Below are 26,308 nucleotides of genomic sequence, written 5' to 3'. Positions count from 1 at the left end.
ATCAGACTGTGTAATCTCTCTTCTACCTCCACCATCTGTTTATTTCCATCAAGTTACTTTCATTCCTTCCATTGGTATGTTTTACCCTCAGCATTGCCCCCCTCCCCCCAGCCCATACCATCCTACTTGAGCAACCCTGTCGCCAATTGTTCGCTGACACACTGCTTACTTTGTTCTGCTATTAACACATTCTGATCTCTTGAGGCGCCACTATCAGCACCTTTGTTAGCCTTGATTAGCCTCATTTACATTCCCTTTTTCTTTCTGTCCGAGACATTTTCGTCATTTTCCACCTATTGCTAACCACTCTATCGAGGCCCAATAGGGCACGACAACCCCGCCCCATCCACATTAGTCTGAATCTGACCCCATTTCCAGTTCTCCAGCTTTGACAAAGAGTCACCCAGGCCCGGAACGACCGCTGCCATCTCGCTCCACAGAGGCTGTCAGTCCTGCTGAGATTGTCCAGTATGTTCTGTTTTTGTTTCAGAATGAAGCATCCGCAGTAAGTTGCATTTGTCGTTTATTTAGACATGTTTGAGATGGTGAATAAGTATGTTTATCTGCATTTGTAAATGCATGAAATTCTGTTGTGGATGAACTAGCTCCGAATATCCAAAATAAGAAGGTCCTTTTCTTCTCATTGCCTGTCGAAAATTCAGTGCTTGTGACTTAATGTGGAATTTATTTTCGTGGCTCATGAGAGACTAAACCTCATAATCCTCGAACATACGAGATGGGGGAACAAAAGTACTTTGTGCAAACATTCCTCACACAACATGAGAAGCACTTGATGTTTCTCCCCGGTATGGCCCCGGGGACCTTTCGCATGTTAGGGGAATGTGCTAACCACTACACTACAGAAACCGCTGGCGGTGCAGTAATCAATGGACTTATGCAATGTTCAACCTCACTGTGTTGCTGCAGCTTCTCATGGTTCGTCTGAGAGGCCATGTCACTTATGACAAGAAGACAGCCGTTTCTTTAAAACCGATGTCTCAACTTAGAAAACAATCAGGAATCGAAATTTACAGACCTGAAGATAAGTTATGTTTTGCTTGAAGTGGAAGTTAAATTGAGAAGGCAGGGCTTTCGAAAATAACCACAACCATACGGGTGCATGCATTTTGCTATTCCTCGGTGATGAAGACCAGTTATGAGATTGCGGCAATAGTCAGCAACAGACTAACCTGATAGTACGAGATGTTTCTGCGCGGTTTCGAACCGGGGACCTTTCGCGTGTGAGGCGAATATGATAACCACTACACTACAGAAACAACTGGCAATCCACGGACGTGTACAATGTGCAACCTCACTGTGCTGCTGCAGATTCGCATGGTGAGGCTGAAAGGCTAGGCCACTTATTACAAGACGACTGTGATTTGTGGGCAGCACGGTAGCACAAGTGATTAGCACTGTGGCTTCACAGCGCCAGGGTCCCAGGTTCGATTCCCCGCTGGGTCACTGTCTGTGCGGAGTTTGCACGTTCTCCCCGTGTCTGCGTGGGTTTCCTCCGGGTGCTCCGGTTTCCTCCCACAGTCCAAAGACGTGCAGGTTAGGTGGATTGGCCATGCTAAATTACCCGTAGTGTCCATAAGGGTTGGGAGGGGTTATTGGGTTGCGGGGATAAGGTGGAAGTGAGGGATTAATGTGGGTCGGTGCAGACTCGATGGGCCGAATGGCCTCCTTCTGCACTGTATGTTCTATGTAATCTATGTAATGTAATGACTGCCTTTTCTCATTTAATCTCTCCTGACTTGCACCCTGTCAGAGCGCTTTCCTGTTGTTCTGTTTGCTCCCACCGGGATTTGACTTGGTTAAAACGTCCGACATTTCTAACCCGTCCCGGTTTTAATGAAAGGTGATGGTGAAAGACGAGCTTTGTTGTCCTGTCGACAAATCCCGCCTGACTCGCTGAGTTGTTCCAGTATCTTCCGCAGATGTTGGATCAACTTTCGATGGCTATAACAGCGTGCTTCTGTGCCAGTTCCGCGGCTCGTTGGTCGAGGAGTATGATTCTCGCTTTGGGTGTCTCGATTGCGAAACTTGCGGGAGGTCCCGGGTTCAAATCCCGGACGAGCCCTTTGATAACGTTTTCTGTTGGTCAGGCGATATGTTTTCTTCATTTCTATGCGGCTCATTCGGCGGGATTCATTCACATTGGGTTTGCTTTGAGAAGCTGAGCTCACACAGCAGGGAACCAATAGGTTCGCGAGACAATCGCGACATTGTCTAAAAGCTTGTCTATGTGTGGACATTCACTTACCTCTATTGACTTATTCCAGTAGATTCAGGCAGCTCTCTGTATGTTTCATTTTATTCAGATCAACAACATCAGACTGTGTAATCTCTCTTCTCCCTCCACCATCTGTTTATTTCCATCAAGTTATTTTCATTCCTTCCATTGGTATGTTTTACCCTCAGCATTGCCCCCCTCCCCCCAGCCCATACCATCCTACTTGAGCAATCTGATCGCTGTGGCCAATTGTTCGCTGACACACTGCTTACTTTGTTCTGCTATTAACACATTCTGATCTCTTGAGGCGCCACTATCAGCACCTTTGTTAGCCTTGATTAGCCTCATTTACATTCCCTTTTTCTTTCTGTCCGAGACATTTTCGTCATTTTCCACCTATTGCTGACCACTCTATCGAGGCCCAATAGGGCACGCCAACCCCGCCCCATCCACATTAGTCTGAATCTGACCCCATTTCCAGTTCTCCAGCTTTGACAAAGAGTCACCCAGGCCCGGAACGACCGCTGCCATCTCGCTCCACAGAGGCTGTCAGTCCTGCTGAGATTGTCCAGTATGTTCTGTTTTTGTTTCAGAATGAAGCATCCGCATAAGTTGCATTTGTCGTTCATTTAGACATGTTTGAGATGGTGAATAAGTATGTTTATCTGCATTTGTAAATGCATGAAATTCTGTTGTGGATGAACTAGCTCCGAATGTCCAAAATAAGAAGGTCCTTTTCTTCTCATTGCCTGTCGAAAATTCAGTGCTTGTGACTTAATGTGGAATTTATTTTAGTGGCTCATGAGAGACTAAACCTCATAATCCTCGAACATACGAGATGGGGGAACAAAAGTACTTTGTGCAAACATTCCTCACACAACATGAGAAGCACTTGATGTTTCTACCCGGTATGGCCTCGGGGACCTGTCCCATGTTAGGGGAATGTGCTAACCACTACACTACAGAAACCGCTGGCGGTGCAGTAATCAATGGACTTGTGCAATGTTCAACCTCACTGTGTTGCTGCAGATTCTCATGGTTCGTCTGAGAGGCCATGTCACTTATTACAAGAAGACAGCCGTTTCTTTAAAACCGATGTCTCAACTTATAAAACAATCAGGAATCGAACTTTACAGACCTGAAGATAAGTTATGCTTGAAGTGGAAATTAAATTGAGAAGGCAGGGCTTTCGAAAATAACCACAACCATACGGGTGTATGCATTTTGCTATTCCTCGTTGATGAAGACCAGTTACGAGATTGCGGCAATAGTCAGCAACAGACTAAACTGGAAGTACGAGATGTTTCTGCTCGGTTTCGAACTTTTCGCGTGTTAGGCGAATGTGATAACCACTACACTATAGAAACAGCTGGAAATCAACGGACGTGTACAATGTGCAACCTCACTGTGTTGCTGCAGATTCGCATGGTGAGGCTGAGAGGCCAGGCCACTTATTACAAGACGACTGCTGTTTCTTTCAAAAGCAGATGTTTCAACATATAAAACCACAAGATGTAGAAATTAGATCGAACTTAACATGATCTGCGTTAACTTCACAGGGACGTGACCCATCTAATCCACAGAGCCAAAGTGGAGAATTGAACTGACTGGAGAGCTGCATCTTAACGCTGACCTCCCGGACCTCGGCCTCCTGAAATGTTCCAAAGAAGCTCAACAAACACTCGAGGAACAGCAGCGCATCTTTCCACTGGGCTCAATACAGCTTGCACACTCATAGTGTGTGCAACAGTCTCACACTGTAAATGCTGCCCCCATTCTGTGTGTACTTCCATCGCAGATTTGGGTTTGAATCTTGTTTCCACTTCTTCTTTGTATCCGGGCGGTAGTTGTTGAGAGCTGGCACAGACACAGCGGCTAGAATGGCCTCATACTGTGGTGTAATTATTCTCTCATTCGATGCTCACCTCACTCTGTGGCCAGGGAACCCTAGGCCTTTTCTCATTTAATCTCTCCTGACTTGCACCCTGTCAGACCGCTTTCCTGTTGTTCTGTTTGCTCCCACCAGGATTTGGCTTGGTTAAAACGTCCGACATTTCTAACCTTCCCCGGTTTTAATGAAAGGTGATGGTGAAAGACGAGCTTTGTTGTCCTGTCGACAAATCCCGCCTGACTCGCTGAGTTGTTCCAGTATTTTCCGCAGATGTTAGATCGACTTTCGATGGCAATAACAGCGTGCTTCTGTTACGTTCCCGGGGCTCGTTGGTCTAGGGATATGACATTCACTTACCTCTATTGACTAATTCCAGTTGATTCAGGCAGCTCTCTGTATGTTTCATTTTATTCAGTTCAACAACATCAGACTGTGCAATCTCTCTTCTACCTCCACCATCTGTTTATTTCCATCAAGTTATTTTCATTCCTTCCATTGGTATGTTTTACCCTCAGCATTGCCCCCCTCCCCCCAGCCCATACCATCCTACTTGAGCAACCCTGTCGCCAATTGTTCGCTGACACACTCCTTACTTTGTTCTGCTATTAACACATTCTGATCTCTTGAGGCGCCACTATCAGCACCTTTGTTAGCCTTGATTAGCCTCATTTACATTCCCTTTTTCTTTCTGTCCGAGACATTTTCGTCATTTTCCACCTATTGCTGACCACTCTATCGAGGCCCAATAGGGCACGCCAACCCCGCCCCATCCACATTAGTCTGAATCTGACCCCATTTCCAGTTCTCCAGCTTTGACAAAGAGTCACCCAGGCCCGGAACGACCGCTGCCATCTCGCTCCACAGAGGCTGTCAGTCCTGCTGAGATTGTCCAGTATGTTCTGTTTTTGTTTCAGAATGAAGCATCCGCAGTAAGTTGCATTTGTCGTTTATTTAGACATGTTTGAGATGGTGAATAAGTATGTTTATCTGCATTTGTAAATGCATGAAATTCTGTTGTGGATGAACTAGCTCCGAATATCCAAAATAGGAAGGTCCTTTTCTTCTCATTGCCTGTCGATAATTCAGTGCTTGTGACTTAATGTGGAATTTATTTTAGTGGCTCATGAGAGACTAAACCTCATAATCCTCGAACATACGAGATGGGGGAACAAAAGTACTTTGTGCAAACATTCCTCACACAACATGAGAAGCACTTGATGTTTCTACCCGGTATGGCCCCGGGGACCTTTCGCATGTTAGGGGAATGTGCGAACCACTACACTACAGAAACCGCTGGCGGTGCAGTAATCAATGGACTTATGCAATGTTCAACCTCACTGTGTTGCTGCAGCTTCTCATGGTTCGTCTGAGAGGCCATGTCACTTATGACAAGAAGACAGCCGTTTCTTTAAAACCGATGTCTCAACTTAGAAAACAATCAGGAATCGAAATTTACAGACCTGAAGATAAGTTATGTTTTGCTTGAAGTGGAAGTTAAATTGAGAAGGCAGGGCTTTCGAAAATAACCACAACCATACGGGTGCATGCATTTTGCTATTCCTCGGTGATGAAGACCAGTTATGAGATTGCGGCAACAGTCAGCAACATACTAACCTGGTAGTACGAGATGTTTCTGCCCGGTTTCGAACCGGGGACCTTTCGCGTGTGAGGCGAATGTGATAACCACTACACTACAGAAACAGCTGGCAATCCACGGACGTGTACAATGTGCAACCTCACTGCGCTGCTGCAGATTCGCATGGTGAGGCTGAGAGGCTAGGCCACTTATTACAAGACGACTGCCTTTTCTCATTTAATCTCTCCTGACTTGCACCCTGTCAGAGCGCTTTCCTGTTGTTCTGTTTGCTCCCACCGGGATTTGACTTGGTTAAAACGTCCGACATTTCTAACCCGTCCCGGTTTTAATGAAAGGTGATGCTGAAAGACGAGCTTTGTTGTCCTGTCGACAAATCCCGCCTGACTCGCTGAGTTGTTCCAGTATCTTCCGCAGATGTTGGATCAACTTTCGATGGCTATAACAGCGTGCTTCTGTGCCAGTTCCGCGGCTCGTTGGTCTAGGAGTATGATTCTCGCTTTGGGTGTCTCGATTGCTAAACTTGCGGGAGGTCCCGGGTTCAAATCCCCGACGAGCCCTTTGATAACGTTTTCTGTTGGTCAGGCGATATGTTTTCTTCATTTCTATGCGGTTCATTCGGCGGGATTCATTCACATTGGGTTTGCTTTGAGAAGCTGAGCTCACACAGCAGGGAACCAATAGGTTCGCGAGACAATCGCGACATTGTCTAAAAGCTTGTCTATGTGTGGACATTCACTTACCTCTATTGACTTATTCCAGTAGATTCAGGCAGCTCTCTGTATGTTTCATTTTATTCAGTTCAACAACATCAGACTGTGTAATCTCTCTTCTCCCTCCACCATCTGTTTATTTCCATCAAGTTATTTTCATTCCTTGCATTGGTATGTTTTACCCTCAGCATTGCCCCCCTCCCCCCAGCCCATACCATCCTACTTGAGCAACCCTGTCGCCAATTGTTCGCTGACACACTGCTTACTTTGTTCTGCTATTAACACATTCTGATCTCTTGAGGCGCCACTATCAGCACCTTTGTTAGCCTTGATTAGCCTCATTTACATTCCGTTTTTCTTTCTGTCCGAGACATTTTCGTCATTTTCCACCTATTGCTGACCACTCTATCGAGGCCCAATCGGGCACGCCAACCCCGCCCCATCCACATTAGTCTGAATCTGACCCCATTTCCAGTTCTCCAGCTTTGACAAAGAGTCACCCAGGCCCGGAACGACCGCTGCCATCTCGCTCCACAGAGGCTGTCAGTCCTGCTGAGATTGTCCAGTATGTTCTGTTTTTGTTTCAGAATGAAGCATCCGCAGTAAGTTGCATTTGTCGTTCATTTAGACATGTTTGAGATGGTGAATAAGTATGTTTATCTGCATTTGTAAATGCATGAAATTCTGTTGTGGATGAACTAGCTCCGAATATCCAAAATAAGAAGGTCCTTTTCTTCTCATTGCCTGTCGAAAATTCAGTGCTTGTGACTTAATGTGGAATTTATTTTAGTGGCTCATGAGCGACTAAACCTCATAATCCTCGAACATACGAGATGGGGGAACAAAAGTACTTTGTGCAAACATTCCTCACACAACATGAGAAGCACTTGATGTTTCTACCCGGTATGGCCTCGGGGACCTTTCGCATGTTAGGGGAATGTGCTAACCACTACACTACAGAAACCGCTGGCGGTGCAGTAATCAATGGACTTGTGCAGTGTTCAACCTCACTGTGTTGCTGCAGATTCTCATGGTTCGTCTGAGAGGCCATGTCACTTATTACAAGAAGACAGCCGTTTCTTTAAAACCGATGTCTCAACTTATAAAACAATCAGGAATCGAACTTTACAGACCTGAAGATAAGTTATGCTTGAAGTGGAAGTTAAATTGAGAAGGCAGGGCTTTCGAAAATAACCACAACCATACGGGTGCATGCATTTTGCTATTCCTCGTTGATGAAGACCAGTTACGAGATTGCGGCAATAGTCAGCAACAGACTAAACTGGAAGTACGAGAAGTTTCTGCTCGGTTTCGAACTTTTCGCGTGTTAGGCGAATGTGATAACCACTACACTACAGAAACAGCTGGCAATCAACGGACGTGTACAATGTGCAACCTCACTGTGTTGCTGCAGATTCGCATGGTGAGGCTGAGAGGCCAGGCCACTTATTACAAGACGACTGCTGTTTCTTTCAAAAACAGATGTTTCAACATATAAAACCACAAGATGTAGAAATTAGATCGAACTTAACATGATCTGCGTTAACTTCACAGGGACGTGACCCATCTAATCCAAAGAGCCAAAGTGGAGAATTGAACTGACTGGAGAGCTGCATCTTAACGCTGACCTCGCGGACCTCGGCCTCCTGAAATGTTCCAAAGAAGCTCAACAAACACTCGAGGAACAGCAGCGCATCTTTCCACTGGGCTCAATACAGCTTGCACACTCATAGTGTGTGCAACAGTCTCACACTGTAAATGCTGCCCCCATTCTGTGTGTACTTCCATCGCAGATTTGGGTTTGAATCTTGTTTCCACTTCTTCTTTGTATCCGGGCGGTAGTTGTTGAGAGCTGGCACAGACACAGCGGCTAGAATGGCCTCATACTGTGGTGTAATTATCCTCTCATTCGATGCTCACCTCACTCTGTGGCCAGGGAACCCTAGGCCTTTTCTCATTTAATCTCTCCTGACTTGCACCCTGTCAGAGCGCTTTCCTGTTGTTCTGTTTGCTCCCACCAGGATTTGACTTGGTTAAAACGTCCGACATTTCTAACCCGCCCCGGTTTAAATGAAAGGTGATGGTGAAAGACGAGCTTTGTTGTCCTGTCGACAAATCCCGCCTACTCGCTGAGTTGTTCCAGTATTTTCCGCAGATGTTAGATCGACTTTCGATGGCAATAACAGCGTGCTTCTGTTACGTTCCCGGGGCTCGTTGGTCTAGGGGTATGACATTCACTTACCTCTATTGACTAATTCCAGTTGATTCAGGCAGCTCTCTGTATGTTTCATTTTATTCAGTTCAACAACATCAGACTGTGTAATCTCTCTTCTACCTCCACCATCTGTTTATTTCCATCAAGTTATTTTCATTCCTTCCATTGGTATGTTTTACCCTCAGCATTGCCCCCCTCCCCCCAGCCCATACCATCCTACTTGAGCAACCCTGTCGCCAATTGTGCGCTGACACACTGCTTACTTTGTTCTGCTATTCACACATTCTGATCTCTTGAGGCGCCACTATCAGCACCTTTGTTAGCCTTGATTAGCCTCATTTACATTCCCTTTTTCTTTCTGTCCGAGACATTTTCGTCATTTTCCACCTATTGCTGACCACTCTATCGAGGCCCAATAGGGCACGCCAACCCCGCCCCATCCACATTAGTCTGAATCTGACCCCATTTCCAGTTCTCTAGCTTTGACAAAGAGTCACCCAGGCCCGGAACGACCGCTGCCATCTCGCTCCACAGAGGCTGTCAGTCCTGCTGAGATTGTCCAGTATGTTCTGTTTTTGTTTCAGAATGAAGCATCCGCAGTAAGTTGCATTTGTCGTTTATTTAGACATGTTTGAGATGGTGAATAAGTATGTTTATCTGCATTTGTAAATGCATGAAATTCTGTTGTGGATGAACTAGCTCCGAATATCCAAAATAGGAAGGTCCTTTTCTTCTCTTTGCCTGTCGATAATTCAGTGCTTGTGACTTAATGTGGAATTTATTTTAGTGGCTCATGAGAGACTAAACCTCATAATCCTCGAACATACGAGATGGGGGAACAAAAGTACTTTGTGCAAACATTCCTCACACAACATGAGAAGCACTTGATGTTTCTACCCGGTATGGCCCCGGGGACCTTTCGCATGTTAGGGGAATGTGCTAACCACTACACTGCAGAAACCGCTTGCGGTGCAGTAATCAATGGACTTATGCAATGTTCAACCTCACTGTGTTGCTGCAGCTTCTCATGGTTCGTCTGAGAGGCCATGTCACTTATGACAAGAAGACAGCCGTTTCTTTAAAACCGATGTCTCAACTTAGATAACAACCAGGAATCGAAATTTACAGACCTGGAGATAAGTTATGTGTTGCTTGAAGTGGAAGTTAAATTGAGAAGGCAGGTCTTTCGGAAACAAACACAACCATACGGGTGCATGCATTTTGCTATTCCTCGGTGATGAAGACCAGTTATGAGATTGCGGCAATAGTCAGCAACAGACTAACCTGGTAGTACGAGATGTTTCTGCCCGGTTTCGAACCGGGGACCTTTCGCGTGTGAGGCGAATGTGATAACCACTGCACTACAGAAACAGCTGGCAATCCACGGACGTGTACAATGTGCAACCTCACTGTGCTGCTGCAGATTCGCATGGTGAGGCTGAGAGGCTCGGCCACTTATTACAAGACGACTGCCTTTTCTCATTTAATCTCTCCTGACTTGCACCCTGTCAGAGCGCTTTCCTGTTGTTCTGTTTGCTCCCACCGGGATTTGACTTGGTTAAAACGTCCGACATTTCTAACCCGTCCCGGTTTTAATGAAAGGTGATGGTGAAAGACGAGCTTTGTTGTCCTGTCGACAAATCCCGCCTGACTCGCTGAGTTGTTCCAGTATCTTCCGCAGATGTTGGATCAACTTTCGATGGCTATAACAGCGTGCTTCTGTGCCAGTTCCGCGGCTCGTTGGTCTAGGAGTATGATTCTCGCTTTGGGTGTCTCGATTGCTAAACTTGCGGGAGGTCCCGGGTTCAAATCCCGGACGAGCCCTTTGATAACGTTTTCTGTTGGTCAGGCGATATGTTTTCTTCATTTCTATGCGGCTCATTCGGCGGGATTCATTCACATTGGGTTTGCTTTGAGAAGCTGAGCTCACACAGCAGGGAACCAATAGGTTCGCGTGACAATCGCGACATTGTCTAAAAGCTTGTCTATGTGTGGACATTCACTTACCTCTATTGACTTATTCCAGTAGATTCAGGCAGCTCTCTGTATGTTTCATTTTATTCAGTTCAACAACATCAGACTGTGTAATCTCTCTTCTACCTCCACCATCTGTTTATTTCCATCAAGTTATTTTCATTCCTTCCATTGGTATGTTTTACCCTCAGCATTGCCCCCCTCCCCCCAGCCCATACCATCCTACTTGAGCAACCCTGTCGCCAATTGTGCGCTGACACACTGCTTACTTTGTTCTGCTATTAACACATTCTGATCTCTTGAGGCGCCACTATCAGCACCTTTGTTAGCCTTGATTAGCCTCATTTACATTCCCTTTTTCTTTCTGTCCGAGACATTTTCGTCATTTTCCACCTATTGCTGACCACTCTATCGAGGCCCAATAGGGCACGCCAACCCCGCCCCATCCACATTAGTCTGAATCTGACCCCATTTCCAGTTCTCCAGCTTTGACAAAGAGTCACCCAGGCCCGGAACGACCGCTGCCATCTCGCTCCACAGAGGCTGTCAGTCCTGCTGAGATTGTCCAGTATGTTCTGTTTTTGTTTCAGAATGAAGCATCCGCAGTAAGTTGCGTTTGTCGTTCATTTAGACATGTTTGAGATGGTGAATAAGTATGTTTATCTGCATTTGTAAATGCATGAAATTCTGTTGTGGATGAACTAGCTCCGAATATCCAAAATAAGAAGGTCATTTTCTTCTCATTGCCTGTCGAAAGTTCAGTGCTTGTGACTTAATGTGGAATTTATTTTAGTGGCTCATGAGAGACTAATCCTCATAATCCTCGAACATACGAGATGGGGGAACAAAAGTACTTTGTGCAAACATTACTCACACAACATGAGAAGCACTTGATGTTTCTACCCGGTATGGCCTCGGGGACCTTTCGCATGTTAGGGGAATGTGCTAACCACTACACGACAGAAACCGCTGGCGGTGCAGTAATCAATGCACTTGTGCAATGTTCAACCTCACTGTGTTGCTGCAGATTCTCATGGTTCGTCTGAGAGGCCATGTCACTTATTACAAGAAGACAGCCGTTTCTTTAAAACCGATGTCTCAACTTATAAAACAATCAGGAATCGAACTTTACAGACCTGAAGATAAGTTATGCTTGAAGTGGAAGTTAAATTGAGAAGGCAGGGCTTTCGAAAATAACCACAACCATACGGGTGCATGCATTTTGCTATTCCTCGTTGATGAAGACCAGTTACGAGATTGCGGCAATAGTCAGCAACAGACTAAACTGGAAGTACGAGATGTTTCTGCCCGGTTTCGAACTTTTCGCGTGTTAGGCGAATGTGATACCCACTACACTACAGAAACAGCTGGCAATCAACGGACGTGTACAATGTGCAACCTCACTGTGTTGCTGCAGATTCGCATGGTGAGGCTGAGAGGCTAGGCCACTTATTACAAGACGACTGCTGTTTCTTTCAAAAACAGATGTTTCAACATATAAAACCACGAGATGTAGAAATTAGATCGAACTTAACATGATCTGCGTTAACTTCACAGGGACGTGACCCATCTAATCCACAGAGCCAAAGTGGAGAATTGAACTGACTGGAGAGCTGCATCTTAACGCTGACCTCCCGGACCTCGCCCTCCTGAAATGTTCCAAAGAAGCTCAACAAACACTCGAGGAACAGCAGCGCATCTTTCCACTGGGCTCAATACAGCTTTCACATTCATAGTGTGTGCAACAGTCTCACACTGTAAATGCTGCCCTCATTCTGTGTGTCCTTCCATCGCAGATTTGGGTTTGAATCTTGTTTCCACTTCTTCTTTGTATCCGGGCGGTAGTTGTTGAGAGCTGGCACAGACACAGCGGCTGGAATGGCCTCATACTGTGGTGTAATTATTCTCTCATTCGATGCTCACCTCACTCTGTGGCCAGGGAACCCTAGGCCTTTTCTCATTTAATCTCTCCTGACTTGCACCCTGTCAGAGCGCTTTCCTGTTGTTCTGTTTGCTCCCACCAGGATTTGACTTGGTTAAAACGTCCGACATTTCTAACCCGTCCCGGTTTTAATGAAAGGTGATGGTGAAAGACAAGCTTTGTTGTCCTGTCGACAAATTCCGCCTGACTCGCTGAGTTGTTCCAGTGTTTTCCGCAGATGTTAGATCGACTTTCGATGGCAATAACAGCGTGCTTCTGTTACTTTCCCGGAGCTCGTTGGTCTAGGGGTATGACATTCACTTACCTCTATTGACTAATTCCAGTTGATTCAGGCAGCCCTCTGTATGTTTCATTTTATTCAGTTCAACAGCATCAGACTGTGTAATCTCTCTTCTCCCTCCACCATCTGTTTATTTCCATCAAGTTATTTTCATTCCTTCCATTGGTATGTTTTACCCTCAGCATTGCGCCCCTCCCCCCAGCCCATACCATCCTACTTGAGCAACCCTGTCGCCAATTGTTCGCTGACACACTGCTTACTTTGTTCTGCTATTAACACATTCTGATCTCTTGAGGCGCCACTATCAGCAACTTTGTTAGCCTTGATTAGCCTCATTTACATTCCCTTTTTCTTTCTGACCGAGACTTTTTCGTCATTTTCCACCTATTGCTGACCACTCTATCGAGGCCCAATAGGGCACGCCAACCCCGCCCCATCCACATTTGTCTGAATCTGACCCCATTTCCAGTTCTCCAGCTTTGACAAAGAGTCACCCAGGCCCGGAACGACCGCTGCCATCTCGCTCCACAGAGGCCGTCAGTCCTGCTGAGATTGTCCAGTATGTTCTGTTTTTGTTTCAGAATGAAGCATCCGCAGTAAGTTGCATTTGTCGTTCATTTAGACATGTTTGACATGGTGAATAAGTAGGTTTATCTGCATTAGTAAATGCATGAAATTCTGTTGTGGATGAACTAGCTCCGCATATCCAAAATAAGAAGGTCCTTTTCTTCTCATTGCCTGTCGAAAATTCAGTGCTTGTGACTTAATGTGGAATTTATTTTAGTGGCTCATGAGAGACTAATCCTCATAATCCTAGAACATACGAGATGGGGAACACAAGTACTTTGTGCAAACATTCCTCACACAACATGAGAAGCACTTGATGTTTCTACCCGGTATGGCCCCGGGGACCTTTCGCATGTTAGGGGAATGTGCTAACCACTACACTACAGAAACCGCTGGCGGTGCAGTAATCAATGGACTTGTGCAATGTTCAACCTCACTGTGTTGCTGCAAATTCTCATGGTTCGTCTGAGAGGCCATGTCACTTATTACAAGAAGACAGCCGTTTCTTTAAAACCGATGTCTCAACTTATAAAACAATCAGGAATCGAACTTTACAGACCTGAAGATAAGTTATGTTTTGCTTGAAGTGGAAGTTAAATTGAGAATGCAGGGCTTTCGTAAATAACCACAACCAGACGGGTGCATGCATTTTGCTATTCCTCGTTGATGAAGACCAGTTACGAGATTGCGGCAATAGTCAGCAACAGACTAAACTGGAAATACGAGATGTTTCTGCCCGGTTTCGAACCGGGGACCTTTCGCGTGTTAGGCGAATGTGATAACCACTACACTACAGAAACAGCTGGCAATCAACGGACGTGTACAATGTGCAACCTCACTGTGTTGCTGCAGATTCGCATGGTGAGGCTGAGAGGCTAGGCCACTTATTACAAGACGACTGCTGTTTCTTTCAAAAACAGATGTTTCAACATATAAAACCACGAGATGTAGAAATTAGATCGAACTTAACATGATCTGCGTTAACTTCACAGGGACGTGACCCATCTAATCCACAGAGCCAAAGTGGAGAATTGAACTGACTGGAGAGCTGCATCTTAACGCTGACCTCCCGGACCTCGGCCTCCTGAAATGTTCCAAAGAAGCTCAACAAACACTCGAGGAACAGCAGCGCATCTTTCCACTGGGCTCAATACAGCTTGCACACTCATAGTGTGTGCAACAGTCTCACACTGCAAATGCTGCCCCCATTCTGTGTGTATTACCATCGCAGATTTGGGTTTGAATCTTGTTTCCACTTCGTCTTTGTATCCGGGCGGTAGTTGCTGAGAGCTGGCACAGACACAGCGGCTGGAATGGCCTCATACTGTGGTGTAATTATTCTCTCATTCGATGCTCACCTCACTCTGTGGCCAGGGAACCCAAGGCCTTTTCTCATTTAATCTCTCCTGACTTGCACCCTGTCAGAGCGCTTTCCTGTTATTCTGTTTGCTCCCACCGGGATTTGACTTGGTTAAAACGTCCGACATTTCTAACCCGTCCCGGTTTTAATGAAAAGTGATGGTGAAAGACGAGCTGTGTTGTCCTGTCGACAAATCCCGCCTGACTCGCTGAGTTGTTCCAGTATCTTCCGCAGATGTCGGATCAACTTTCGATACGAGAATTGAAGACGTTCTGCTCACTTTGCTCTGCATCAAGAATCAGCCGTCCCACCCAGTGAGTTAAAGCGCACGCCAAAAGTTCGAATTCCGAGCCAGCCAGGAGTCGAACCTGAAATCTCCTGATTCGTAGTCAGACGCGTTATCCATTGCGCCACTGGCCCAGCCGAGAGCATGCATTTTGCTATTCCTTATTGAGCCTCTGTGGCGCATTCGGCGGGATTCATTCACATTGGGTTTCCTTTGAGAAGCTGAGCTCACACAGCAGGGAAGCAATACGTTCCCGAGACAATCAAGACATTTTCTAAAAGCTTGTCTATGTGTGGATATTCACTTACTTCTATTGACTTATTCCAGTAGATTCAGGCAGCTCTCTGTATGTTTCATTTTATTCAGTTCAACAACATCAGACTGTGTAACCTCTCTTCCCCCTCCACCATCTGCTTCTTCCCCCTCCACCATCTGTATCCATCATCTTATTTTAATTCCTTGCATTGATATGTTTTACCCTCAGCATTGCCCCCCTCCCCCAGCCCATACCATCCTACTTGAGCAATCTGATCCCTGTCGCCAATTGTTCGCTGACACACTGCTTACTTTCTGCGATTAACACATTCTGATCTCTTGAGGCGCCACTATCAGCACCTTGATTAGCCTCATTTACATTCCCTTTTTCTTTCTGTCCGAGACATTTTCGTCATTTTCCACCTATTGCTGACCACTCTATCGAGGCCCAATAGGGCACGCCAACCCCGCCCCATCCACATTAGTCTGAATCTGACCCCATTTCCAGTTCTCCAGCTTTGACAAAGAGTCACCCAGGCCCGGAACGACCGCTGCCATCTCGCTCCACAGAGGCTGTCAGTCCTGCTGAGATTGTCCAGTATGTTCTGTTTTTGTTTCAGAATGAAGCATCCGCAGTAAGTTGCGTTTGTCGTTCATTTAGACATGTTTGAGATGGTGAATAAGTATGTTTATCTGCATTTGTAAATGCATGAAATTCTGTTGTGGATGAACTAGCTCCGAATATCCAAAATAAGAAGGTCATTTTCTTCTCATTGCCTGTCGAAAGTTCAGTGCTTGTGACTTAATGTGGAATTTATTTTAGTGGCTCATGAGAGACTAATCCTCATAATCCTCGAACATACGAGATGGGGGAACAAAAGTACTTTGTGCAAACATTACTCACACAACATGAGAAGCACTTGATGTTTCTACCCGGTATGGCCTCGGGGACCTTTCGCATGTTAGGGGAATGTGCTAACCACTACACGACAGAAACCGCTGGCGGTGCAGTAAACAATGCACTTGTGCAATGTTCAACCTCACTGTGTTGCTGCAGATTCTCATGGTTCGTCTGAGAGGCCATGTCACTTATTACAAGAAGACAGCCGTTTCTTTAAAACCGATGTCTCAACTTATAAAACAATCAGGAATCGAACTTTACAGACCTGAAGATAAGTTATGCTTGAAGTGGAAGTTAAATTGAGAAGGCAGGGCTTTCGAAAATAACCACAACCATACGGGTGCATGCATTTTGCTATTCCTCGTTGATGAAGACCAGTTACGAGATTGCGGCAATAGTCAGCAACAGACTTAACTGGAAGTACGAGATGTTTCTGCCCGGTTTCGAACTTTTCGCGTGTTAGGCGAATGTGATACCCACTACACTACAGAAACAGCTGGCAATCAACGGACGTGTACAATGTGCAACCTCACTGTGTTGCTGCAGATTCGCATGGTGAGGCTGAGAGGCTAGGCCACTTATTACAAGACGACTGCTGTTTCTTTCAAAAACAGATGTTTCAACATATAAAACCACGAGATGTAGAAATTAGATCGAACTTAACATGATCTGCGTTAACTTCACAGGGACGTGACCCATCTAATCCACAGAGCCAAAGTGGAGAATTGAACTGACTGGAGAGCTGCATCTTAACGCTGACCTCCCGGACCTCGCCCTCCTGAAATGTTCCAAAGAAGCTCAACAAACACTCGAGGAACAGCAGCGCATCTTTCCACTGGGCTCAATACAGCTTTCACACTCATAGTGTGTGCAACAGTCTCACACTGTAAATGCTGCCCCCATTCTGTGTGTCCTTCCATCGCAGATTTGGGTTTGAATCTTGTTTCCACTTCTTCTTTGTATCCGGGCGGTAGTTGTTGAGAGCTGGCACAGACACAGCGGCTGGAATGGCCTCATACTGTGGTGTAATTATTCTCTCATTCGATGCTCACCTTACTCTGTGGCCAGGGAACCCTAGGCCTTTTCTCATTTAATCTCTCCTGACTTGCACCCTGTCAGAGCGCTTTCCTGTTGTTCTGTTTGCTCCCACCAGGATTTCACTTGGTTAAAACGTCCGACATTTCTAACCCGTCCCGGTTTTAATGAAAGGTGATGGTGAAAGACAAGCTTTGTTGTCCTGTCGACAAATTCCGCCTGACTCGCTGAGTTGTTCCAGTGTTTTCCGCAGATGTTAGATCGACTTTCGATGGCAATAACAGCGTGCTTCTGTTACTTTCCCGGGGCTCGTTGGTCTAGGGGTATGACATTCACTTACCTCTATTGACTAATTCCAGTTGATTCAGGCAGCCCTCTGTATGTTTCATTTTATTCAGTTCAACAGCATCAGACTGTGTAATCTCTCTTCTCCCTCCACCATCTGTTTATTTCCATCAAGTTATTTTCATTCCTTCCATTGGTATGTTTTACCCTCAGCATTGCGCCCCTCCCCCCAGCCCATACCATCCTACTTGAGCAACCCTGTCGCCAATTGTTCGCTGACACACTGCTTACTTTGTTCTGCTATTAACACATTCTGATCTCTTGAGGCGCCACTATCAGCAACTTTGTTAGCCTTGATTAGCCTCATTTACATTCCCTTTTTCTTTCTGTCCGAGACTTTTTCGTCATTTTCCACCTATTGCTGACCACTCTATCGAGGCCCAATAGGGCACGCCAACCCCGCCCCATCCACATTTGTCTGAATCTGACCCCATTTCCAGTTCTCCAGCTTTGACAAAGAGTCACCCAGGCCCGGAACGACCGCTGCCATCTCGCTCCACAGAGGCCGTCAGTCCTGCTGAGATTGTCCAGTATGTTCTGTTTTTGTTTCAGAATGAAGCATCCGCAGTAAGTTGCATTTGTCGTTCATTTAGACATGTTTGACATGGTGAATAAGTAGGTTTATCTGCATTAGTAAATGCATGAAATTCTGTTGTGGATGAACTAGCTCCGCATATCCAAAATAAGAAGGTCCTTTTCTTCTCATTGCCTGTCGAAAATTCAGTGCTTGTGACTTAATGTGGAATTTATTTTAGTGGCTCATGAGAGACTAATCCTCATAATCATAGAACATACAAGATGGGGAACACAAGTACTTTGTGCAAACATTCCTCACACAACATGAGAAGCACTTGATGTTTCTACCCGGTATGGCCCCGGGGACCTTTCGCATGTTCGGGGAATGTGCTAACCACTACACTACAGAAACCGCTGGCGGTGCAGTAATCAATGGACTTGTGCAATGTTCAACCTCACTGTGTTGCTGCAGATTCTCATGGTTCGTCTGAGAGGCCATGTCACTTATTACAAGAAGACAGCCGTTTCTTTAAAACCGATGTCTCAACTTATAAAACAATCAGGAATCGAACTTTACAGACCTGAAGATAAGTTATGTTTTGCTTGAAGTGGAAGTTAAATTGAGAATGCAGGGCTTTCGTAAATAACCACAACCAGACGGGTGCATGCATTTTGCTATTCCTCGTTGATGAAGACCAGTTACGAGATTGCGGCAATAGTCAGCAACAGACTAAACTAGAAATACGAGATGTTTCTGCCCGGTTTCGAACCGGGGACCTTTCGCGTGTTAGGCGAATGTGATAACCACTACACTACAGAAACAGCTGGCAATTCACGGACGTGTACGATGTGCAACCTCACTGTGCTGCTGCAGATTCGCATGGTGAGGCTGAGAGGCTAGGCCACTTATTACAAGACGACTGCTGTTTCTTTCAAAAACAGATGTTTCAACATATAAAACCACGAGATGTAGAAATTAGATCGAACTTAACATGATCTGCATTAACTTCACAGGGACGTGACCCATCTAATCCACAGAGCCAAAGTGGAGAATTGAACTGACTGGAGAGCTGCATCTTAACGCTGACCTTCCGGACCTCGGCCTCCTGAAATGTTCCAAAGAAGCTCAACAAACACTCGAGGAACAGCAGCGCATCTTTCCACTGGGCTCAATACAGCTTTCACACTCATAGTGTGTGCAACAGTCTCACACTGTAAATGCTGCCCCCATTCTGTGTGTCCTTCCATCGCAGATTTGGGTTTGAATCTTGTTTCCACTTCTTCTTTGTATCCGGGCGGTAGTTGTTGAGAGCTGGCACAGACACAGCGGCTGGAATGGCCTCATACTGTGGTGTAATTATTCTCTCATTCGATGCTCACCTCACTCTGTGGCAAGGGAACCCTCGGCCTTTTCTCATTTCATCTCTCCTGACTTGCACCCTGTCAGAGCGCTTTCCTGTTATTCTGTTTGCTCCCACCGGGATTTGACTTGGTTAAAACGTCCGACATTTCTAACCCGTCCCGGTTTTAATGAAAAGTGATGGTGAAAGACGAGCTGTGTTGTCCTGTCGACAAATCCCGCCTGACTCGCTGAGTTGTTCCAGTATCTTCCGCAGATGTCGGATCAACTTTCGATACGAGAATTGAAGACGTTCTGCTCACTTTGCTCTGCATCAAGAATCAGCTGTCCCACCCAGTGAGTTAAAGCGCACGCCAAAAGTTCGAATTCCGAGCCAGCCAGGAGTCGAACCTGGAATCTCCTGATTCGTAGTCAGACGCGTTATCCATTGCGCCACTGGCCCAGCCGGGTGCATGCATTTTGCTATTCCTTATTGAGCCTCTGTGGCGCATTCGGCGGGATTCATTCACATTGTGTTTCCTTTGAGAAGCTGAGCTCACACAGCAGGGAACCAATACGTTCCCGAGACAATCAAGACATTTTCTAAAAGCTTGTCTATGTGTGGATATTCACTTACTTCTATTGACTTATTCCAGTAGATTCAGGCAGCTCTCTGTATGTTTCATTTTATTCAGTTCAACAACATCAGACTGTGTAACCTCTCTTCCCCCTCCACCATCTGCTTCTTCCCCCTCCACCATCTGTATCCATCATCTTATTTTAATTCCTTGCATTGATATGTTTTACCCTCAGCATTGCCCCCCTCCCCCAGCCCATACCATCCTACTTGAGCAATCTGATCCCTGTCGCCAATTGTTCGCTGACACACTGCTTACTTTCTGCGATTAACACATTCTGATCTCTTGAGGCGCCACTATCAGCACCTTGATTAGCCTCATTTACATTCCCTTTTTCTTTCTGTCCGAGACATTTTCGTCATTTTCCACCTATTGCTGACCACTCTATCGAGGCCCAATAGGGCACGCCAACCCCGCCCCATCCACATTAGTCTGAATCTGACCCCATTTCCAGTTCTCCAGCTTTGACAAAGAGTCACCCAGGCCCGGAACGACCGCTGCCATCTCGCTCCACAGAGGCTGTCAGTCCTGCTGAGATTGTCCAGTATGTTCTGTTTTTGTTTCAGAATGAAGCATCCGCAGTAAGTTGCGTTTGTCGTTCATTTAGACATGTTTGAGATGGTGAATAAGTATGTTTATCTGCATTTGTAAATGCATGAAATTCTGTTGTGGATGAACTAGCTCCGCATATCCAAAATAAGAAGGTCCTTTTCTTCTCATTGCCTGTCGAAAATTCAGTGCTTGTGACTTAATGTGGAATTTATTTTAGTGGCTCATGAGAGACTAATCCTCATAATCCTAGAACATACGAGATGGGGAACACAAGTACTTTGTGCAAACATTCCTCACACAACATGAGAAGCACTTGATGTTTCTACCCGGTATGGCCCCGGGGACCTTTCGCATGTTAGGGGAATGTGCTAACCACTACACTACAGAAACCGCTGGCGGTGCAGTAATCAATGGACTTGTGCAATGTTCAACCTCACTGTGTTGCTGCAGATTCTCATGGTTCGTCTGAGAGGCCATGTCACTTATTACAAGAAGACAGCCGTTTCTTTAAACCCGATGTCTGAACTTATAAAACAATCAGGAATCGAACTTTACAGACCTGAAGATAAGTTATGTTTTGCTTGAAGTGGAAGTTAAATTGAGAATGCAGGGCTTTCGTAAATAACCACAACCAGACGGGTGCATGCATTTTGCTATTCCTCGTTGATAAAGACCAGTTACGAGATTGCGGCAATGGTCAGCAACAGACTAAACTGGAAATAGGAGATGTTTCTGCCCGGTTTCGAACCGGGGACCTTTCGCGTGTTAGGCGAATGTGATAACCACTACACTACAGAAACAGCTGGCAATCAACGGACGTGTACAATGTGCAACCTCACTGTGTTGCTGCAGATTCGCATGGTGAGGCTGAGAGGCTAGGCCACTTATTACAAGACGACTGCTGTTTCTTTCAAAAACAGATGTTTCAACATATAAAACCACGAGATGTAGAAATTAGATCGAACTTAACATGATCTGCGTTAACTTCACAGGGACGTGACCCATCTAATCCACAGAGCCAAAGTGGAGAATTGAACTGACTGGAGAGCTGCATCTTAACGCTGACCTCCCGGACCTCGCCCTCCTGAAATGTTCCAAAGAAGCTCAACAAACACTCGAGGAACAGCAGCGCATCTTTCCACTGGGCTCAATACAGCTTTCACACTCATAGTGTGTGCAACAGTCTCACACTGTAAATGCTGCCCCCATTCTGTGTGTCCTTCCATCGCAGATTTGGGTTTGAATCTTGTTTCCACTTCTTCTTTGTATCCGGGCGGTAGTTGTTGAGAGCTGGCACAGACACAGCGGCTGGAATGGCCTCATACTGTGGTGTAATTATTCTCTCATTCGATGCTCACCTTACTCTGTGGCCAGGGAACCCTAGGCCTTTTCTCATTTAATCTCTCCTGACTTGCACCCTGTCAGAGCGCTTTCCTGTTGTTCTGTTTGCTCCCACCAGGATTTCACTTGGTTAAAACGTCCGACATTTCTAACCCGTCCCGGTTTTAATGAAAGGTGATGGTGAAAGACAAGCTTTGTTGTCCTGTCGACAAATTCCGCCTGACTCGCTGAGTTGTTCCAGTGTTTTCCGCAGATGTTAGATCGACTTTCGATGGCAATAACAGCGTGCTTCTGTTACTTTCCCGGGGCTCGTTGGTCTAGGGGTATGACATTCACTTACCTCTATTGACTAATTCCAGTTGATTCAGGCAGCCCTCTGTATGTTTCATTTTATTCAGTTCAACAGCATCAGACTGTGTAATCTCTCTTCTCCCTCCACCATCTGTTTATTTCCATCAAGTTATTTTCATTCCTTCCATTGGTATGTTTTACCCTCAGCATTGCGCCCCTCCCCCCAGCCCATACCATCCTACTTGAGCAACCCTGTCGCCAATTGTTCGCTGACACACTGCTTACTTTGTTCTGCTATTAACACATTCTGATCTCTTGAGGCGCCACTATCAGCAACTTTGTTAGCCTTGATTAGCCTCATTTACATTCCCTTTTTCTTTCTGTCCGAGACTTTTTCGTCATTTTCCACCTATTGCTGACCACTCTATCGAGGCCCAATAGGGCACGCCAACCCCGCCCCATCCACATTTGTCTGAATCTGACCCCATTTCCAGTTCTCCAGCTTTGACAAAGAGTCACCCAGGCCCGGAACGACCGCTGCCATCTCGCTCCACAGAGGCCGTCAGTCCTGCTGAGATTGTCCAGTATGTTCTGTTTTTGTTTCAGAATGAAGCATCCGCAGTAAGTTGCATTTGTCGTTCATTTAGACATGTTTGACATGGTGAATAAGTAGGTTTATCTGCATTAGTAAATGCATGAAATTCTGTTGTGGATGAACTAGCTCCGCATATCCAAAATAAGAAGGTCCTTTTCTTCTCATTGCCTGTCGAAAATTCAGTGCTTGTGACTTAATGTGGAATTTATTTTAGTGGCTCATGAGAGACTAATCCTCATAATCATAGAACATACGAGATGGGGAACACAAGTACTTTGTGCAAACATTCCTCACACAACATGAGAAGCACTTGATGTTTCTACCCGGTATGGCCCCGGGGACCTTTCGCATGTTCGGGGAATGTGCTAACCACTACACTACAGAAACCGCTGGCGGTGCAGTAATCAATGGACTTGTGCAATGTTCAACCTCACTGTGTTGCTGCAGATTCTCATGGTTCGTCTGAGAGGCCATGTCACTTATTACAAGAAGACAGCCGTTTCTTTAAAACCGATGTCTCAACTTATAAAACAATCAGGAATCGAACTTTACAGACCTGAAGATAAGTTATGTTTTGCTTGAAGTGGAAGTTAAATTGAGAATGCAGGGCTTTCGTAAATAACCACAACCAGACGGGTGCATGCATTTTGCTATTCCTCGTTGATGAAGACCAGTTACGAGATTGCGGCAATAGTCAGCAACAGACTAAACTGGAAATACGAGATGTTTCTGCCCGGTTTCGAACCGGGGACCTTTCGCGTGTTAGGCGAATGTGATAACCACTACACTACAGAAACAGCTGGCAATCAACGGACGTGTACAATGTGCAACCTCACTGTGTTGCTGCAGATTCGCATGGTGAGGCTGAGAGGCTAGGCCACTTATTACAAGACGACTGCTGTTTCTTTCAAAAACAGATGTTTCAACATATAAAACCACGAGATGTAGAAATTAGATCGAACTTAACATGATCTGCATTAACTTCACAGGGACGTGACCCATCTAATCCACAGAGCCAAAGTGGAGAATTGAACTGACTGGAGAGCTGCATCTTAACGCTGACCTTCCGGACCTCGGCCTCCTGAAATGTTCCAAAGAAGCTCAACAAACACTCGAGGAACAGCAGCGCATCTTTCCACTGGGCTCAATACAGCTTTCACACTCATAGTGTGTGCAACAGTCTCACACTGTAAATGCTGCCCCCATTCTGTGTGTCCTTCCATCGCAGATTTGGGTTTGAATCTTGTTTCCACTTCTTCTTTGTATCCGGGCGGTAGTTGTTGAGAGCTGGCACAGACACAGCGGCTGGAATGGCCTCATACTGTGGTGTAATTATTCTCTCATTCGATGCTCACCTCACTCTGTGGCAAGGGAACCCTCGGCCTTTTCTCATTTCATCTCTCCTGACTTGCACCCTGTCAGAGCGCTTTCCTGTTATTCTGTTTGCTCCCACCGGGATTTGACTTGGTTAAAACGTCCGACATTTCTAACCCGTCCCGGTTTTAATGAAAAGTGATGGTGAAAGACGAGCTGTGTTGTCCTGTCGACAAATCCCGCCTGACTCGCTGAGTTGTTCCAGTATCTTCCGCAGATGTCGGATCAACTTTCGATACGAGAATTGAAGACGTTCTGCTCACTTTGCTCTGCATCAAGAATCAGCTGTCCCACCCAGTGAGTTAAAGCGCACGCCAAAAGTTCGAATTCCGAGCCAGCCAGGAGTCGAACCTGGAATCTCCTGATTCGTAGTCAGACGCGTTATCCATTGCGCCACTGGCCCAGCCGGGTGCATGCATTTTGCTATTCCTTATTGAGCCTCTGTGGCGCATTCGGCGGGATTCATTCACATTGGGTTTCCTTTGAGAAGCTGAGCTCACACAGCAGGGAACCAATACGTTCCCGAGACAATCAAGACATTTTCTAAAAGCTTGTCTATGTGTGGATATTCACTTACTTCTATTGACTTATTCCAGTAGATTCAGGCAGCTCTCTGTATGTTTCATTTTATTCAGTTCAACAACATCAGACTGTGTAACCTCTCTTCCCCCTCCACCATCTGCTTCTTCCCCCTCCACCATCTGTATCCATCATCTTATTTTAATTCCTTGCATTGATATGTTTTACCCTCAGCATTGCCCCCCTCCCCCAGCCCATACCATCCTACTTGAGCAATCTGATCCCTGTCGCCAATTGTTCGCTGACACACTGCTTACTTTCTGCGATTAACACATTCTGATCTCTTGAGGCGCCACTATCAGCACCTTGATTAGCCTCATTTACATTCCCTTTTTCTTTCTGTCCGAGACATTTTCGTCATTTTCCACCTATTGCTGACCACTCTATCGAGGCCCAATAGGGCACGCCAACCCCGCCCCATCCACATTAGTCTGAATCTGACCCCATTTCCAGTTCTCCAGCTTTGACAAAGAGTCACCCAGGCCCGGAACGACCGCTGCCATCTCGCTCCACAGAGGCTGTCAGTCCTGCTGAGATTGTCCAGTATGTTCTGTTTTTGTTTCAGAATGAAGCATCCGCAGTAAGTTGCGTTTGTCGTTCATTTAGACATGTTTGAGATGGTGAATAAGTATGTTTATCTGCATTTGTAAATGCATGAAATTCTGTTGTGGATGAACTAGCTCCGCATATCCAAAATAAGAAGGTCCTTTTCTTCTCATTGCCTGTCGAAAATTCAGTGCTTGTGACTTAATGTGGAATTTATTTTAGTGGCTCATGAGAGACTAATCCTCATAATCCTAGAACATACGAGATGGGGAACACAAGTACTTTGTGCAAACATTCCTCACACAACATGAGAAGCACTTGATGTTTCTACCCGGTATGGCCCCGGGGACCTTTCGCATGTTAGGGGAATGTGCTAACCACTACACTACAGAAACCGCTGGCGGTGCAGTAATCAATGGACTTGTGCAATGTTCAACCTCACTGTGTTGCTGCAGATTCTCATGGTTCGTCTGAGAGGCCATGTCACTTATTACAAGAAGACAGCCGTTTCTTTAAACCCGATGTCTGAACTTATAAAACAATCAGGAATCGAACTTTACAGACCTGAAGATAAGTTATGTTTTGCTTGAAGTGGAAGTTAAATTGAGAATGCAGGGCTTTCGTAAATAACCACAACCAGACGGGTGCATGCATTTTGCTATTCCTCGTTGATAAAGACCAGTTACGAGATTGCGGCAATAGTCAGCAACAGACTAAACTGGAAATACGAGATGTTTCTGCCCGGTTTCGAACCGGGGACCTTTCGCGTGTTAGGCGAATGTGATAACCACTACACTACAGAAACAGCTGGCAATCAACGGACGTGTACAATGTGCAACCTCACTGTGTTGCTGCAGATTCGCATGGTGAGGCTGAGAGGCTAGGCCACTTATTACAAGACGACTGCTGTTTCTTTCAAAAACAGATGTTTCAACATATAAAA

The 26,308-nt window shown here is 45.8% G+C and overlaps 11 non-coding genes across 11 annotated transcripts; all 11 read right to left on the bottom strand.

Moving 5' to 3' along the window:
• Positions 1-1,204: 1,204 nt before the first annotated feature.
• On the bottom strand, positions 1,205-1,277 carry trnav-cac (transfer RNA valine (anticodon CAC)). Its single transcript has one exon. It is a non-coding gene; the product is annotated as a tRNA-Val (tRNA).
• A 4,478-nt stretch (positions 1,278-5,755) lies between these two features.
• Positions 5,756-5,828, bottom strand: trnav-cac (transfer RNA valine (anticodon CAC)). Its single transcript has one exon. It is a non-coding gene; the product is annotated as a tRNA-Val (tRNA).
• A 4,119-nt stretch (positions 5,829-9,947) lies between these two features.
• On the bottom strand, positions 9,948-10,020 carry trnav-cac (transfer RNA valine (anticodon CAC)). The gene has a single exon. It is a non-coding gene; the product is annotated as a tRNA-Val (tRNA).
• Positions 10,021-14,139: 4,119 nt separating this feature from the next.
• On the bottom strand, positions 14,140-14,212 carry trnav-aac (transfer RNA valine (anticodon AAC)). The gene has a single exon. It is a non-coding gene; the product is annotated as a tRNA-Val (tRNA).
• Positions 14,213-15,119: 907 nt separating this feature from the next.
• trnar-acg (transfer RNA arginine (anticodon ACG)) lies at positions 15,120-15,192 on the bottom strand. The gene has a single exon. It is a non-coding gene; the product is annotated as a tRNA-Arg (tRNA).
• Positions 15,193-18,859: 3,667 nt separating this feature from the next.
• Positions 18,860-18,932, bottom strand: trnav-aac (transfer RNA valine (anticodon AAC)). Its single transcript has one exon. It is a non-coding gene; the product is annotated as a tRNA-Val (tRNA).
• A 907-nt stretch (positions 18,933-19,839) lies between these two features.
• Positions 19,840-19,912, bottom strand: trnar-acg (transfer RNA arginine (anticodon ACG)). Its single transcript has one exon. It is a non-coding gene; the product is annotated as a tRNA-Arg (tRNA).
• Positions 19,913-21,366: 1,454 nt separating this feature from the next.
• trnav-aac (transfer RNA valine (anticodon AAC)) lies at positions 21,367-21,439 on the bottom strand. The gene has a single exon. It is a non-coding gene; the product is annotated as a tRNA-Val (tRNA).
• Positions 21,440-23,590: 2,151 nt separating this feature from the next.
• trnav-aac (transfer RNA valine (anticodon AAC)) lies at positions 23,591-23,663 on the bottom strand. Its single transcript has one exon. It is a non-coding gene; the product is annotated as a tRNA-Val (tRNA).
• Positions 23,664-24,570: 907 nt separating this feature from the next.
• Positions 24,571-24,643, bottom strand: trnar-acg (transfer RNA arginine (anticodon ACG)). Its single transcript has one exon. It is a non-coding gene; the product is annotated as a tRNA-Arg (tRNA).
• A 1,454-nt stretch (positions 24,644-26,097) lies between these two features.
• Positions 26,098-26,170, bottom strand: trnav-aac (transfer RNA valine (anticodon AAC)). The gene has a single exon. It is a non-coding gene; the product is annotated as a tRNA-Val (tRNA).
• Positions 26,171-26,308: the final 138 nt, after the last annotated feature.

This window comes from Scyliorhinus torazame, chromosome 5, assembly GCF_047496885.1.
Source record: "Scyliorhinus torazame isolate Kashiwa2021f chromosome 5, sScyTor2.1, whole genome shotgun sequence".
Taxonomy (NCBI): Eukaryota; Metazoa; Chordata; class Chondrichthyes; order Carcharhiniformes; family Scyliorhinidae; genus Scyliorhinus; species Scyliorhinus torazame.
This window is presented reverse-complemented; position numbering and strand designations above follow the sequence as displayed.